We start from the raw sequence: 17,433 nt of genomic DNA, 5'->3' as shown, positions 1-17,433 counted from the left end.
ATTGTGAATGATATTGGCATCTGGAGCTCAGCATTGTGAATGATATTGGCATCTGGAGCTCAGCATTGTGAATGATATTGGCATCTGGAGCTCAGCATTGTGAATGATATTGGCATCTGTAGCTCAATGAGTTTTATTGATAATATATCTGCATCTGTGGCTCAATGAGTTTCATTGTGAATATATCTGCATCTGTGGCTCAATGAGTTTCATTGTGAATGATATCTGCATCTGTAGCTCAATGAGTTTTCACTTGAGCATTTTGAAATAATTTACAACTACCTAATAAGTTTGATGCATGAATGATTTCAGCATCATTTGCATTGACATACAGACCAACACAACTCAGTCCGTACATTCTGAAAAAAGAGTGGTCTGTGTATGCATAATCTACCATATTGGTCCTGAAGTTATGGAATAGTCTATTTTTTTAAATAGAAGAAAGGGACGTTATGTGTGCCATTGCCTGCCATTGGTAAAATGCCTGTTTTAGGGACAGATATGATCCTTGTATTTGTTATAGAGCTTTGGCTATCGTTATCTAGGAGATGATCAACCACAGTGTTATTGCTCGGATTGATAAAACAATAAAATAAAGTATGAAATTAATGGTTGGAATAACAGAGATCTGAGCAGATATATAGAATAGAACAACATGAGCCTCCACATGTAAAATATAATAGTTTAATCAATTAGATAAACAAAATGAAATTGAACATGACATTTGAATGATAAACTTTCTCTTAAAAAAGAATTGCACAATTTATGTGAAATGCAATTAGCTGTTCTGTTATACCAATGAGACACATTTCATGATTGAATCGAGTGAATGATCAAACTCGAACTGATACATGCATAACATGGTTGCTTCCGGTCCTTTCCCAATCACTGTTGGTGACAGGTCAGCATTACTGTAATTCTTCTCTCTCTCTCTCTCTCTCTCTCTCTCTCTCCAGCTTATTCTGGTCATCAACCATACCTTAGTCATAGTCTGCTCTCTTTTCCCACTGTGTAGCACAGATATGGAGCCATTTTTCCCTTTGTGCCATTTTGAGACTCGATTTTTTTTTATGCTGCCAAATCTCTGGGTCTCATATTCTTCCAGACATATGTACCGCAAATGATTCATTTAAGGAGAAAAGTTACTTGCTAATTTCATCGGAGTTCATCAGACTTTCTGTTCAGCAGGAAACCTTGGTGTACCGACTTTCACAAAGAAAATTACTTAAAACATTAATTTTCATCTGGAAAACACATACCCGCATTTAGCTAGCCAATCAGGATTAACTTTTGTCAAAATTTTAATACTCCCATCAAATTCAGAATAATTCTCTTTAGTCTGCCTTTATTAATAACTATTCCTGGAGAATTTCATTTTATGACACCTATTTCAAATGGCTTAAGAGAGCTTCTGGCTTGTCTCAACTTTAGTCATTTTCCGCTACTTGACCTTATGTTAACATTGGCCTGTTCTGTCAAACCTTGTCTGAACGGATTCTAATTAAAATTCAGTGATTTTCCCAAACAAGAGAGGTTAACCATGGCAAGCTACCAATTTATTGCAGCCTAACCCATATGTCAATGTTAATGGTTACATATCTTGCTGACCACAAAAAAATGTGCTGCAAGAAAACATCTACAAAAATTTTGCTCCATTACAGCCTGCCATAGGTAAAACAAATCATTTATTCATTAAACAAATTATGTTATAAACATGTATTAAGCTGTACTTAAAGGAGTTTAATGAAAATTATATGAAGCAGACAATGTTTGTTTACTGTGACACGCTTTTCCATTTTCAGCATGTTTAAATTGAGTGGCGTTATGTGTATATTGAAACAGATGGTGTTGAAATGTGTGCGAGATGAATTAGGTAATTTTATATACATTTTGAGCTGCTTGTGTGAAAATTCATTCAGCCACAGAAGCAAATATCCGCGATGCTGAGCTGAACAAGCTATAGTATAAGTTCTTAAAAAACAAATACAGTGTATTAGTTGGATTATTCTGGCAAGAGCTCCCAAATATTCATTAGTTTAATACCGTAGAACACAGGAGACCAACAGACACCCAACACTAAGGTATCTGGGCAGTCAGTATCCATTCAGTGCCAAAAGTGACCAGTCCACCTAACCCCAATGGTCAAACACAATCGTATGTTAGGTTATGTAACTAAATACCCATGCCAGCATAAACATATGCCTCTCTGGTTACTCTTTATTGAGACTTGCATAGGTAGGCATGTGCCCCTCTGGTACTAGAGGTAGAAAACCCCAATCCCTCCAGTGATTCATTTTTCCACATTCCTACTTCCCTCCTGACACGTAATGCAGGAATGAACCTGCTCAGGTGTATGATAAGTGTCTCCCTTCCCCCCCCCCCCCCCCCCGATCAAACCAATCTAGTGGGTTTATGACCTTTACCATCCGGGTCTGTTGAGCCATGATAGATAATTTGTTGATATAAATAACAGCAGGAAAATTGAATTAAACCAAATACCTGTTCCCACTAACTGTTCTGATTGTAAAGTGCATCATGTATTTAATATGGAGCTATAATTTAAAGTCCAAATGTACCCCCATTACAATCAACTAAAGCAAATCTTGTGGCTATATTTTTAAAGTGTGCATTCACATATATACACCACTAGCTACATCATCATCATCATCAGTCCCGTAGTTTGGGAGACCGATGGGGCACCGCACAAGACCTATCAACCAGCTTCCTCCATTCCTCTTGATTTTCCGTCTTTCTCAGTGAGTCACTCAGTGTCAAGCCTGTCCACTCTCGAATGTTATCTTCCCACCTCTTTCTTTGCCTGCCCCTCTTTCTTCTTCCTTGTACAGTGCCTTGCAGGATTGTCTTGGCAAGTCCTGATGATCATGAGACATGCCCATACCACTGCAGTTTCCATTTTTCACTGTGATCAGTAGGTCATCGTGAGGCTCAATGGCTTTTCTTATCCTTTGCTGTATTTCTTTGTTGGTGATGTGGTCTTTGTATGTGACGCCGAGGATTTTCGGGAACAAATTCAGCTAAATGGGTCCCTTCATAACCTAACTCGTCCCTACCAATCAATTTAAATTCCCTAACTAATTGTCTGTCTGTCACCATCCTGGTCTACTTGTAACGGTGTCACAAGAAGAAAAGTCCCTTATCTATACTTAAGTTGTATTGTCCTGGACGAAAATAGCTCCACACGTATTTATCCTACCTCTAGTAGGGTCAACTCAATTAAACCAAACTATTCCTGCACTACAATCAATAAACGGGCAGTACACAGCTGGGATGTCTTCCCCCAAATTAAGTGTAATGCTTACACACTAACAAGGCGGAATTTATTACTCGGGGTTTGGCCTAAATATTCCTTCCCTCACGGGAATACAAAGGCCACTTTACTTCACAAATTTAGAATACGACCGGACGGCAAGGCATGTGCCTCAATTTCTTACAATATAAAAAGAAATGGCAAGAAAATTTTGCAGGCACAAATTTTTTTAATAAAAATTAGCAGACAATGATTCGATTCACTCTAATCGCTATTTCTTGACAAGTACTTTGGAAATTATCGATGTTTAGATCCTTATTCTATTCTATATTAACTCAGATAAAAATGGTTCTGATTCACAGGACGAGCACCCACTTTGTAAAGGTACACCCCTCACTTGCAAAGGGTGTGGGTTGATTGGCGTATTATACCTTCTTTCAAGGTGTCCGCTTTATTCAGTTCTTGTTATCTAGGAGATGATCGCCCTCAGTGTTATTGCCCGGATCGAGTAAACTTATAGGTGGAATAAATAGAGATCTGAGCAGATAGATAGAACAGAATGACACGAGACACCGTACGAAAAGAATCAATTACATAAACACTGGAGATAATATTATACATTAGGGAGATAACATTTCTTTGGAATAAATCTTTCACCGAATTTCTAAACACAAATATATTTATAAAAATAGCCAATCTGTTTTACTGATAGAATTAGTCATCATACGATCGAGTGAACAATCAAAGTCGTTGCCTTGTACAATTGCATAACCTGCTTAGCTCTGGTTCCCTCCAATTTCACAATAGATGTTCTCTGTCCTTTTGCCCCTTTTTTCCTTCCTTTTTCTTTCTCCTTTCTACTGCTTCTCCTCCCGTCGGTCTTCTTTCTTTGTGCGGGTAGGTGGTTATGTAAGCATGTAGATACACAGCTAATTGATTGCATCAGTGCGTAGGTACATCTGATGATACGTCAGAAGAGCTATTTTTCCCTTTTAAAATAAAAAAGCAACCTAAATTTTCCATCAGCTATCCTACTGGGAATAGATCATTCCTCCTCTTCTGGTTATCAGATCTTACTATCGGCATTCAAACAGATACCAAAGGCTATTTATTCAGGCCAAGCATGGCAGACCAAAACAATCCTAGTTTCATAAAATTAATGTACTTCTTATGGCTATAACGGTTCCACCCTCGTCTCAATTACACAAATGAATGAATGAAATTCATTACAGGTCATAATTACGCTATTTCAGCGAATACACACATTCAAGTCTTTATCATACGTGAAATCATTTAAAATCGATGAATTCAAATGGATTCCCTTAACTCATATCAATAACGGTTATACATGAATTCTTAGAATACCAATTCCTATACAAACAAGACAACAAATTCAAACAATTCATCAACTTATATAAAGGTTATACATGAATTCTTAGAATACCCAATTCATATACAAACAAGACGACAAATTCAAACAATTCATTAACTTATATAAAGGTTATACATGAGTTTTTAGAATACCCAATTCCTATACAAACAAGACGATTAAATTCAAACAATTCGACAATCTTATATAAAGAAGATTAATGTACGAATTCCTAAATATATAAACTCAACATAGTTAAACTCGTATCAAGAGAATTGATGTACTAATTTAAACAGCTAAATATGCATATATTATCAAATAATTAAAGCAAAACATTATATTGGTAAAAACGAATTTCAGGAAATTTTTGACACACACACCTCTGCTTTCAATGATTTTCTCTACTAATGCCGAAAATTGTGACCATTGAACTTTCAGACCTCTGGTCCCTTGGACAAGTGTTTTACGAGAGAGAATATCTTTCAAATTCCTCTCGGAGTCCACATATGTTTACTCTTGCAGCAAAGCTTAGACTAATTCGATTTTTTCGATGTGGCGATATTTAAAACTAGGAAATTTAGTGTGGGTAACATGCCCCTTATTTAGAGTAACCAATCAAGATTAAATGTATTTACCGCCTTTTATAACTAGCTGCCAAATCTGGGGTCAGTTTGACCTTCTACGTTGCGACTAACGGTTTATGGAAATTTTCAATTTTTGACAGTTCCACTATGAAATTGACGTTTAACAGTGTCCCTATTAGTCCTTCTGGCTGCTATATAAACAAAAGTGTAATTAGCCTCACTACCGTCCCCAACCAAACATTTAGAAACTCTTGCAGTATAGCGATTTAACAAACACTTGTCTCCATAAATCTAATTAATTGTTCTCTGGTCACAAACTAATGTGTTGTTCATAGATCGACAGAAATTTGGCCTCTCACACAGTGTATTAATATTTTAAAACTATCATATTTTTACACTGTAAACTTAGTGTTCAAATTTTCAATGATAATTAGCTATGAATAAATGTGTTTGGTAGAATAAGATATGCATCGTAAATAAGGACTTTCTCAGCATAGGTCACAGTTTGAATTGTTGCAATTTCATGTTTGATGATAAGCTTCAGTCATTGTGATAAGGATTTTCATGTATCCCCACCCCCTTTGTCATATTTGTTGGAGAAGATGTACAGTGTTAGCCCATGTCTGTCTGTCCTCTCATCTACACCCCGTCACATCTGTAAATAACAAATTTGGCTTTTACTCTTTAAAATAACTCTGGACTTTTAAAACTGAAATCAGTTTTTTTTGTGGAATATGTTGCAGTTACTACAGTATATTGCATTGTTATACATACAATTATTATTTTGTACCCCAAACTTGTTTGATCAGTCTTATGAAAATAAAATAGTCCTTTCCACTATATGTGGATTACAGTACTTATTATAATTCTGTCAATTAGAGCAATAAAATATACCATCTTATATTGACATTTCATCATAATGAAGTAGATTATATAGAACTCCTCAATTACAAATATGTCCATTGGAGTGATATAGTATATGACCCTATAGTGAGACCACTTTAAAATGAAGTACATATTACATACAGCACTTTCACAATAATGCTGTCCATGAGAGCCATAAATATGACACCTTATAGTGAGACTACCTTATAATGAAGTACACTAAGCTAATTATTTTGCTACCACTTAATGAAATGGTTTTCATGACCATGTTTGCCTTATAACAGGGACTGTGTTATAATGAAGGGCCTTATAACAGGGACTGTGTTATAATGAAGGGTCTTATAATGAGAGAGTGATGCATGTAAATCCTTATCTAATTTACATACACATAAGATGTATATAAATCCTTATCTAATTTACATACACATAAGATGTTTATAAATCCTTATCTAATTTACATACACATAAGATGTATACAAATCCTTATCTAATTTACATACACATAAGATGTATACAAATCCTTATCTAATTTACATACATATGATGTTTATAAATCCTTATCTAATTTACATACACATAAGATGTATACAAATCCTTATCTAATTTACATACACATAAGATGTATATAAATCCTTATCTAATTTACATACATATAAAACTATCATAAATATGCGCTTGCTGTTTATAGTATTAATTTTAAACTTACACACTTTATTGGAAAAACTAGTTTAGCATTTTTTTTTTTATATTACAAATATGGTGACTGAAATTTTCTAATGCAATTTGCACTTGACAGAACAATCAAGTAAAACTGGAGATTTGATTATTAACTTTATAGTTTTAACATGAACACTGGACATATGATTAACACATTTTGTTGGTCAACACTTATTTCATAATACTCCACATTTAATTTCAACACATAAATTAATAATGATGAAATTACATATTACAATATAAATTAGAGATTAAAAGTAACTCATTTTAATTTTGTTTTCTTAAGATAAATGTTCTGATAATGGCATATATGGTTTGTGGTATAAATATTCTGATGGTTTGCAAGGTAAAGGTCATGATACGAGTATACCACTTGTAAGATAAATGTTCTTATATGGGTATATGGTGTGTAAAATAAATGACCTTATGGTTTGTAAGCCTATTCAAAATAAAACAGATGAGATCATATGCAATTGAAAATGTGTGTGAAAATGACAGGTTTATGCTTAAACAGGCATGCAGCAATATGTTCTTTTTTTTTGGTTCGATTAAGTTGTGTGTTTGCAACAGTACAGTGTGTTTATTAAATTAAGGCATATTTCTAGGCAGCAATACTTTGTGGTTGCTATATACAATAGATTAATTTATAAAATCATGCTTTATCTGTTCACATTTTTGTACACATGTAATAAAATTTGTTTGCAGGTGATATGAAATGGGGACTTATTTTAGCAATAATGTAGGTCTAAATCTTAATTAAATGTATTTATTTAGTTTGAGTGTTTATTAAACATAATCAGGATAAAGTGATTACAATCAACCTAAATTTTAAGATAAATGAGTGTGTTTTACATGGATTAATTATTAACCGGTAGAATATTAACAATGCAAAATGCATACACTTTTCATCAAAAAATGCAGAATCACTTGCTCTTTCTGACAGTTTCTTGTGACTCTGGAAAGGAATTTGTACATTTGACTTTGTTGTGGATTTAGAGGCCATTAAGAGTAAATTATCAATTTCCCATAACAGAGAAGTGTTGATGATGCAGATAATTATTATTATTATTATTGTTGCTGCTACAGCAATGGGTGTATTTCAGTGAGAAAATTCACTAAAACCCAAAAGATAAACTCAGCTTAATTACATCTATTGATTACTAAGAACTTGCGAATACATCAATCATAGCAATATTATCAACAAAATACATAATTACATTTATGGATTACTTAAAATTTATCCGTACATGAAAACATTATGACGTTTAAACAAATTACATGATTGCATTCAGGAATTACTTAGAACTTGTTTCATATACATTGAATCAAATATAAATATTTGTTTTGTTTGAATATGGTTTTTAATCAGTCATCATGAGATACATACATAATGAATTATAAGATAGCCTATGGTTTTAAGTGTTTGGGGAATGTGTTGCTAAAATGAGTGTTTGTCGATTTCATTTAACATTCTTTCAGTAAACTTCAACCTGTATTAAATAATTTTGATAGAACACCTGTAAACAATATTCACTGAAAATGCTTTGTGGGTATTTTTTACTATGTTTGTTCCAGGATTTTAGGTGAATATGTATGCAATCTGTCACCATCACTATATGACCTATAATCATCAATCATCAGACGATACAATGAGTATATTTTGTAATCAAGACAGTAAGTTCAACCAGAGTTTTGTACATGATGATCAATGGAAGTACATGCACTTTACAAAAAACTGATGTTCATTGCTTAAAATGTAGACATACAAAAATGTTGAGATTTTGAAGAAATTGTGGTCTGACAGATTTGTGTTTTTCCTGGCTACATCTTTACATCTGTGAACAACTGTTAGACTGCTTATGTTCGAAATTATTCATAAAATCTTATTCGCTGTGATAATACAGCATTGGAGTATATGCTTAGGTTATATGTGCGTGTGTGTGTGTGTGTGTGTGATTATGATTTTTAACATAGCTTTAATACTTTTTCAGTCATATCACTACGATGCCAGCAGTGTGGCAGTTTATAGTGATGTCTAGCACTGGGGCATCAAGTTGCAGACATGTAGCATGATGTCCCACCCAGTCACATTATCTTGACACCAGGCTGACCAGTCCTAACACTAACCTCTTAATGCTGAGTGCCTAGCGAGGCAGCTGTTAGTACCATATTTGGAAGTCTTTGGTATGGCTTGGCCGGGGTTCGAACCCACGACCTCCCACATCCGAGGCAGACGCTCTAACCACTAGGCCACTGGAGTGGTCCACTTAGGTTATGCTGTATCTGTATTTAAAAGAACAAAAGTGTTGTATTTGCTTACTAGTTTTTATGAAATGGTGTTCATGATCTATAAGATAACTGAATGACTCAAATTAGTCTGATTAGTAAATACCGTGGAATATCGTTAGCTCATCCACCATACAGTCAGTTCTTTAGGTCTTTAGTTTAAGTCATCACTCTGTCAGAGCTTTAAAAAAATCCTATGATTCCATTGTATATGCTATCTTTAATTAAAATCTATGCTGCAGATTATTTCTCTTACTAATGAAGAAATGGGGTCATGCTTTTTGACAACTTTGATCTGAATTTTTTCATAACTTATGTAATATATTGCTACGATGGATGATATCAAATAGTAAAAAAAGTCTTGGCAATGAGAGTATGGCATAAAGAGAAAGTTTAAAATTTTCATAAATTGGGGTGGGGGGATTAAAACTATCATAAATGGGGGAGGGGGCCGCCGTCATTTTGGCTTTAGGCTTGGGTCTTTTTTCTTGCTTCCAAAAGCTACATAGCTTTCTTAAGCATCTTGTTTTACTGAAACCCCTTTCAGAAGGAAAGATAATTTTTCTAATGTTGTCATTTGTATTGTATAGTATTATCAGTTTTAATGACAATGTAGAGCATGTAATTCATGTTGATGATTTGATATGTATATACTTCAATGATAATAGCCGATTGTATGTAGCAAATATTGAAATATGTACATCATCAGAGCAATCTTGACAAATGACAATACAGTGAAGTATATAGAACTTGATAACTGAGAAGTCTGAGTTTGTTTTTTGTAACAACATTACAAGAAATATTTGTATGCATAAGGAAGGTTTTTGTTGCATGGATAGGGAATAATTACTGTATGAACCAGTATAAGAATATGGGGGAAATTAAACCTTTTTTCTCTGTCAGTTGTCAGTATTAAAACTTTATAAATAATTTATGAAATATGAAATCAATTAACCTACAAAAGCTGTACTGTTCAAAAGAAAAAGTTGTTTTGTTAATTAATTTGACTGAAAGATATAAAAAGTTTTTAACAATTAAGTTTGGCAGTACACTATCTTCATTTTACAATAGCTTTACCAGATTAATGAATGAATCAACCTGTAATGATAAAATTGTATAAATTAAACAATTTATTTCTACTGTTTCAAAAGTATGTGTCCTAAGACTTGTAATCATATATTAAAATATCCTGGTAGTATTGATTTTAATAATATTTAACTATGTTGAATAAAAAGAAGTATTTCCATTATAGAAAAATGCTTTCTAACCATACCATCTTTGAAGACATTGTAAAATCCTGTTTAAACATGGTATCAAAAGAAAGTATCCTTTTCTTTGTAATCCAGCCAGTTCATTCCAAAGAATACTCTACAAGGCAGTTGCAATGTATACTCATCACTGTATTTTAAGCTACAAGGCAGTTTCAGTGTATACACATCACTGTATTTTAAGCTACAAGGCAGTTTCAATGTATACACACCACTGTATTTTAAGCTTAGGACATGAGCTACAAGGCAGTTTCAATGTATACACACCACTGTATTTTAAGCTTCGGACATGCACTACAAGGCAGTTTCAGTGTATACTCACCACTGTATTTTAAGCTTAGGACATGAACTACAAGGCTGCAGTTTGTGTATACACACCACTGTATTTTAAGCTTAGGACATGAGCTACAAAGCAGTTTCAGTGTATAGTCACCACCGTATTTTAAGCTTAGGACATGAACTACAAGGCAGTTTCAGTGTATACACACCAATCATGAGACTGCCTCGATTATTTTGGATGCATTATGTCTGCCATTGAATAAGCACAAATGTTCTCAAGGTCAGAGATTTTGAAAACAAATGTGGTTATTGTTTGTTGGTTTTTTTCTTTTCTTAAGTTGATGCTAGTATTTTTCATGTACCATGTTGAAAATACATGTAGCTCTTGTATGACAGATTGCTCTCATTTCTAAAGTAAACCGGTTTTCCTTTGTAATAAACACAACTTTAAAAGATAAAAAATGATTGTTCATGCTTTCATTTCACAAAAGATCTCATTCCACACAAGTCTCTTTCTCACTTGCATTTCATGCTCTCACTGTTTAGAATTACCCACCCACCCCCTCATTACAGTGCAAGATACTTACGAAATCCAGCTTTTCTAGCAATAGACTAGTTGGATACTTGCTTAAAACAGCTCCCGGGGACTCCACAGGACAATATCACATATGACAGGAGGCTATAAACTGACACCCTACACAATAATGAATAAAATGTTTTGATTGGTGGCAACTGAGCATCAGCTTCCTGTCATTCATGTATTCATAAGGATACAAACCTTTCTTGGTCAGCATGTTTGTATTGGTTGGACAGTATTGGCAAGTGATTTTGAAATTTTCTGCCATCAGATTGCTTGCTAACTTGTCCAAGGATGAATTCATAAACTGTACAGAAACAATAAACTGCAATTGCACCACCCATATTACATGTTGTTGGAGATCATGTTTATTATGGAGTTTGATGTCATGGCTACTGCTTGCATTATAATTGAAGTGGCTATCCTACCCATGCTGGTTATGAAGCACCACTGGGATTTTCACTTTATTGGGGTAAATTCTCAAATTACCCGACTTGAAATTTTCATGTGCAGAATATTTACAAATTTTCATTATCATTTTCAAATTTGACAAACACAGTGAACATTAATACGTCAGGTAAAAATAAAAAAGAACCCCTTGAATTGACTGATGCTGCACTGACCAAAAGCATTTCCAGTAATCCAAGATAAGCCGATTGGTTTCAACAGAAAATACCATTTTTTTTCTACTGTTGAGTATGAGAACCATCTCTTCTGTTTTTGAGAAACATGAAAATACCAAAAATATTTCCTGACAGGTTTGAGTCAGCTTCTTCAAATTCAGAATAAAATTCTTGGTCATGGCAATTGAACCCGATACATATTACAGACACTCAGATAATCAATCAACTTGTCTCAGTCTCGAGACATACCCATGTGTTATGTTTAGAAATACCCTAATAAATTTTTTTTTTTTTTTGGGGGGGGGGGAAACAGTTTTTTAAGTGGCATCATTCAACGATTCTTCAGGTCTATCCAAAAATGGATTTGATACAAATCCATTCACACTTCTTTATATTACCATGCTCATAACACAGTACAGAAAATGAAACTGGGTCAAGACGTTTGACCTTAAAATAAAGTCTGAGTGCTGTTAACTTGATCACTGGAATATAACGTCTGGTCAAACTTCACTCAAGTATGTGCTCATCAGCTCACTGGTGTGGTATGCAAAAATGTACATGATGTCATAGGACTTTTCTTTGACATTTATGGATCAGATGTGCACCTTTTGCATTCATAATAGTTAAATACTGCATTCAGTGAAAACTCAATGCTATCATTCATGGAAGATTGGTAACTTGATTTTCAAGATTACTATATAGTACTTTGGTGTCATGTCGGAGGTCAGATAAACACGATTACATTCAGAACCAGCCATATATTGTTATCATAGTGTTTTAACACGAATTTTAACACGATTAAGAAATATATATCAATAAAGAATATTTGTTACAGTAATGGTTTTCATTTTGAACCAATTAAATCTTGCAAGAATTGTTTTCATGAAAACCCATCAATGCCACCATTCATACAAGAAAGCAGAGATAAGATGTATGAGATGGCCACCATATTGGAGGTCAGATGAACACCATTTTCATTCAGAACTAGCCAAATATTGCTATAATAGTGTTTTATTGAAAACTTTGTCAATATGACAGGAAAAGTAGCCATATCAATAATTTCTGGAACGCTATCATTTTGGAGGTTAGTTCAGAATCATTTTAATTTGTGAATACCTATTTACTATGAGAATGAAGTTATGTTTTCCTTTTAAATGTTGGTTTGAGAGGAAGTAAGTTTCATCCCTTTCCTTCCAGTCATTTTCTATGGGCTTACAAGATTTTTAAAATTTCAAGAGGTTACCATCATTTTTATTCTGGAGTATCTACATATAGTGAAAATCCCAGGTCAATATAAACAAGATTCTCAAGAGGCCTTTACTGATTAGCATAACTTTTGCACAATCAAACCCGACATTATAAAAAATCTTTAAAGAAAATCTTATGTTGATACGATCATACACTCAGAAAGATTTTCTGGATAGTCATCATAACAGACACACAGGATGTCCAAGGGGTACAATTTTCATTTAGGATTCACAAACATCGTAAAAAGTGTTCTAGTGAAAACTCCATGTCAATATGACCATGCCTTCAATCATACGTGTGACAGAAAACGAGGACATCAAATCAGTAGAGTCCATAGTTTTGATCAGCAAAATGGTTTCTTAAAAAAAAAAAAGAAGAGTACTGTAGATTTTTATTGAGATAAATTTTCTGTCTTTTAAGGGGATTGAAAACAAAACAAGTGCATTTTTTGCCATACTGGTTATATCTATTCTCAATCATAGTGATGAAAATGGTGATATTAAGCAAGAACCTCTTGAAATTGCAAATGCACTCAATAATTACTTTGTGAATATAAATGAAAAACTTGTGGATTTCACAGCTACTAAAATATTCTCCAGGGATGAATTAAATGAATATATTTCTTCAAAACTTAGCAAAGAAGAGTGCTTCAAAATCCCTAAAATAAGCCTTGAATTTTTCTTGAATACTGACAAAAGTAACTCCAATACATAAGAAGGGAACTCTTTCTGATATGAATAACTATAGACCTATATCAGTTGTATCATCACTTTCAAAGATATCAGAAAGACGTGTTTGGAATGAATTTAGAAAATACCTGAATCATTTAATTTGCTCCATTCATGACAATCAGGCTTCTGTGAAGGATATTCATGCCAGATGACACTAACTAGAATGGTGGATGATTGGTTAACAGCAAGAGATCAAGGTAACCTTGTAGGCACAGTGTTTCTTGACCTTACAAAGGCTTTTGACCTTGTAAATCACAAAATCCTGCTGGAAAATATCAGCATATATGAAGATAACCAAGAAATGTTAACTTGGTTTCAATCCTATCTTGAAGGCAGACAACAAGAAGTTTTTATTTTAAATAAACTTTCAGAAAAGAAACTGATAAGGTCAGGTGTTCAACAAGAATCAGTTATTGGACCATTACTCTTGCTGCTGTACATCAATGTTTTACCATATCACATTGAGCTATCCACCACCACCATGTTCACAGATGATACAACATTATATAACATTGGATTAACAGGCCATGAGATTAGCACTAAATTAAATAGAGATTTGGTAAAAATAAATTACAGGTGTGAACACAATTGTATGAAGGGTAGAAGTTGAGAAAATGAGATTTCAAAGTAATAATAAAAGGAACGGATTTACAACAGTCTGAAAATGAAAAACTACTTGGCATCATGATAGACCATATCTTGAGTTGAAAAATATAAGCTGATATGGTCATTAAAAAGTTAAATCACTGCTTTATCCCTTGAAAAGAATAATATTTTATCTCCTTAAGAACAGAGAAAGATATTATACAATACATATATCATGTCACACCAAGAATATTGTAGTTCTATCTGGATGAATAGTGGTACAAAAAATCAGGAAGATAAGAGCAGCTGTTGTTGTTGTGGGGCTTAACACCATCTCTCAGCACACGATAGGCTATACATGGTGGCCAGTATTAATAGTGGAGGAAGAACCTGAGAAAACCCTGGAAAGAACCACCGACCCATGAGAAGCTACTGGCAAGCTTTCTCACATACCCACATTGGCTGAATCCAAGACTCGAACTGGCACAGAGGTGAGATGGCAGTGATCCGTAACAGAGAGAGCTTTGGACCACTTGGCCACTCGGGGCCCCAAAAAGAGCAGCTAGAGTTATTATTGATGCTGGTTTATAGATACACCATCAACAAATCTTTTTAAAACCCTAAAGTGGTTTCCATTTCAGCAGAGAACTCAATTTCAGAAGGGTTTACTAGTCTATAACCCTCACATGGTTTGGCTCCTAATCATCTTAAATGAAATTTTAAATTTGTTAAAAATTCACATAGTTATGAACTAGGATCCATCTCAAACAACAAGTTATATTTACCTAAACCAAGTTCAGAGTTTCATAAGAAGAGGTTTGCTTTTTCAGGAGCCAAACCATGGAATTCCATACCACCTTATATAAAGTCAGCTGACACATGCCAAGCTTTTATAAAGCTTCTTAGTCAACATCTACAGGAATAATCATTTATATGATTTTGTTAAATTCAGTGCTACTACTTTTACAACATTTTTATCATGTACTCACCTTTAATGTTTTACATGTGTTCGCTACTACGATTTATATGAATCCTGTATGTAGTCATCCTTGAAGCCTTGTATATATTTTATTGTAGCAATTGATCAACTGTCGAGTTTTTAGCAGCATTAGTCCACTAAAGACACCTCATCTGCAAAAATTGTGCATTATATATATATATATATATATATATATATATATATATATATATATATATATATATATATATATATATATTTGTACAAATGTCTTTGTAGAAGGCCTAATGGAAGAATGGTCAATTTACCAAATGAGCTTTTTCTTTAAATAAAGTCATTATAACACTGAACTTCTGATTCCTACATTTAAACTTTTCTGTCCCAATGTTCTAGGACCCTAGTGGCATACTGTGTTGTCTTTGTACGCGGTATGGAAATGCAATCTTCAACTCTGGAAACATAATTTTAACCAGTTTAGTAAAATATTCTGTAGTGAGGAATGGTAACTTGTGCTCTGCCACAAAATTTGCAATCTCTCTGTAACTGCCACTTTATCCACAATTTGGTTCAGTCTCCCATAAGGTCTCCAAAGTGGGTATGTTTGTTACAGAAGAGATGTTGTTGTAGGGTTTAACACCATTTTTTCAGCGCACGATAGGCTATACATGGCGGCCAGTATTAATGGTGGAGGAAGAACCCGGGAAAACCCCAGAAAGAACCACCAACCCACGAGAAACTACTGGTAAGCTTTCCACAGTAGTCAAATCCGAGACTCGAACCCATGCAGACAGAGGTGAGATGGCAGTGATCCGTAATGGAGAGCACTTTAGACCACTTGGCCACTCAGGACCCCCAGAGAAGAGTCATTGTTCATATGCAATATTGTCTGCATATACCTGGTGCTAGCATTTTTTTCTTCATATACCATTGTAAAATCCACTTTGCATGAAACACACAATGCAAACTCAGGACCTTTGCTATTAATCTGTATATAATCTTATATATAACACTTAAACTCTGATTTCCAAAAACTGCTTGCAATATTTCTTAGCTGAAGGTTTTACAGAATTTGGAGAAAGCACATGTCAACTTCTGGAGATGAATTGGAAAAAAGTTGTCCTTAAATATTTCTATTGTTAACAAAAAAATACTTAACTGTTTCTGCTGAAATCATTTTATTATCGATATCTCCTTCTTTTTTCACCTCTGTCAAAAGTTGTCTGATTTTTAATCAAATACTCAAAAGCCATTACGACCCACCGTTGATGTCTTTATAGCTTATAACACTTCAAAAAATATCCTGGTTTTGGTTTCAGACTCTCCAAATTACATCAGAAAGGTAATCATTTACAACTAGTTCTGTAAACTTAGCCATTGTTTAACACTCCTTATTCTGACTGCTTCTGATTCTAGCTGGGGTTTTTTAATGTGTGGATCAAAAAATATTTTTTTTTCTTAAATTTAACAAAGCTTCCAAAACTGGTAGATTTCCACTTTAAACAGTATGTGCAGTAGACAGTATTTAAAATAGTATTTTTGTCCCACCACTGGGAGAATCACATGTATGTTCAAGAGAGGTAGTATGTACAAGATTTTCAAGTTGATCTTCACTAATCAGCACCATTTGTATTTAAGAGAAGCTAGAAATCACAGGAAATTCTTTATTGAAAATTCCATGTCAATATGGCCAACTATTAGTAAGAACACCATTGTGGCCATATCATCATGTTTAATTATGACCAATTATATTAATTATGACCAATTATATTAATTATGACCAATTATAAGAAGTCTTTCTGTTAAGCACCATGTTGGCATGACCATTCAATCCTCTGAAGTTTCATCACTTTCCTTCCAGTCATTTTTATATGGGCGTGCACAAACTTCGACTGTCACATTAGTTGCCACTGCTTTCACAGCCAAGAACACAGTGAATCTGATTCCAGCTTGTATAACCAGAAGGATGATTGAGCAGATGAAGTTGTGAATGCATTCTTGGATTAACAAGAGTTTGTGGTGTTGAGATGTATTTTTCTTTCAAAATAATAAGAGAAA

Source organism: Sinohyriopsis cumingii, chromosome 12 (assembly GCF_028554795.1).
Source record: "Sinohyriopsis cumingii isolate HCF-2022 chromosome 12, ASM2855479v2, whole genome shotgun sequence".
NCBI classification, from domain to species: domain Eukaryota; kingdom Metazoa; phylum Mollusca; class Bivalvia; order Unionida; family Unionidae; genus Sinohyriopsis; species Sinohyriopsis cumingii.
Note: the sequence above shows the minus strand (reverse complement) of the source record.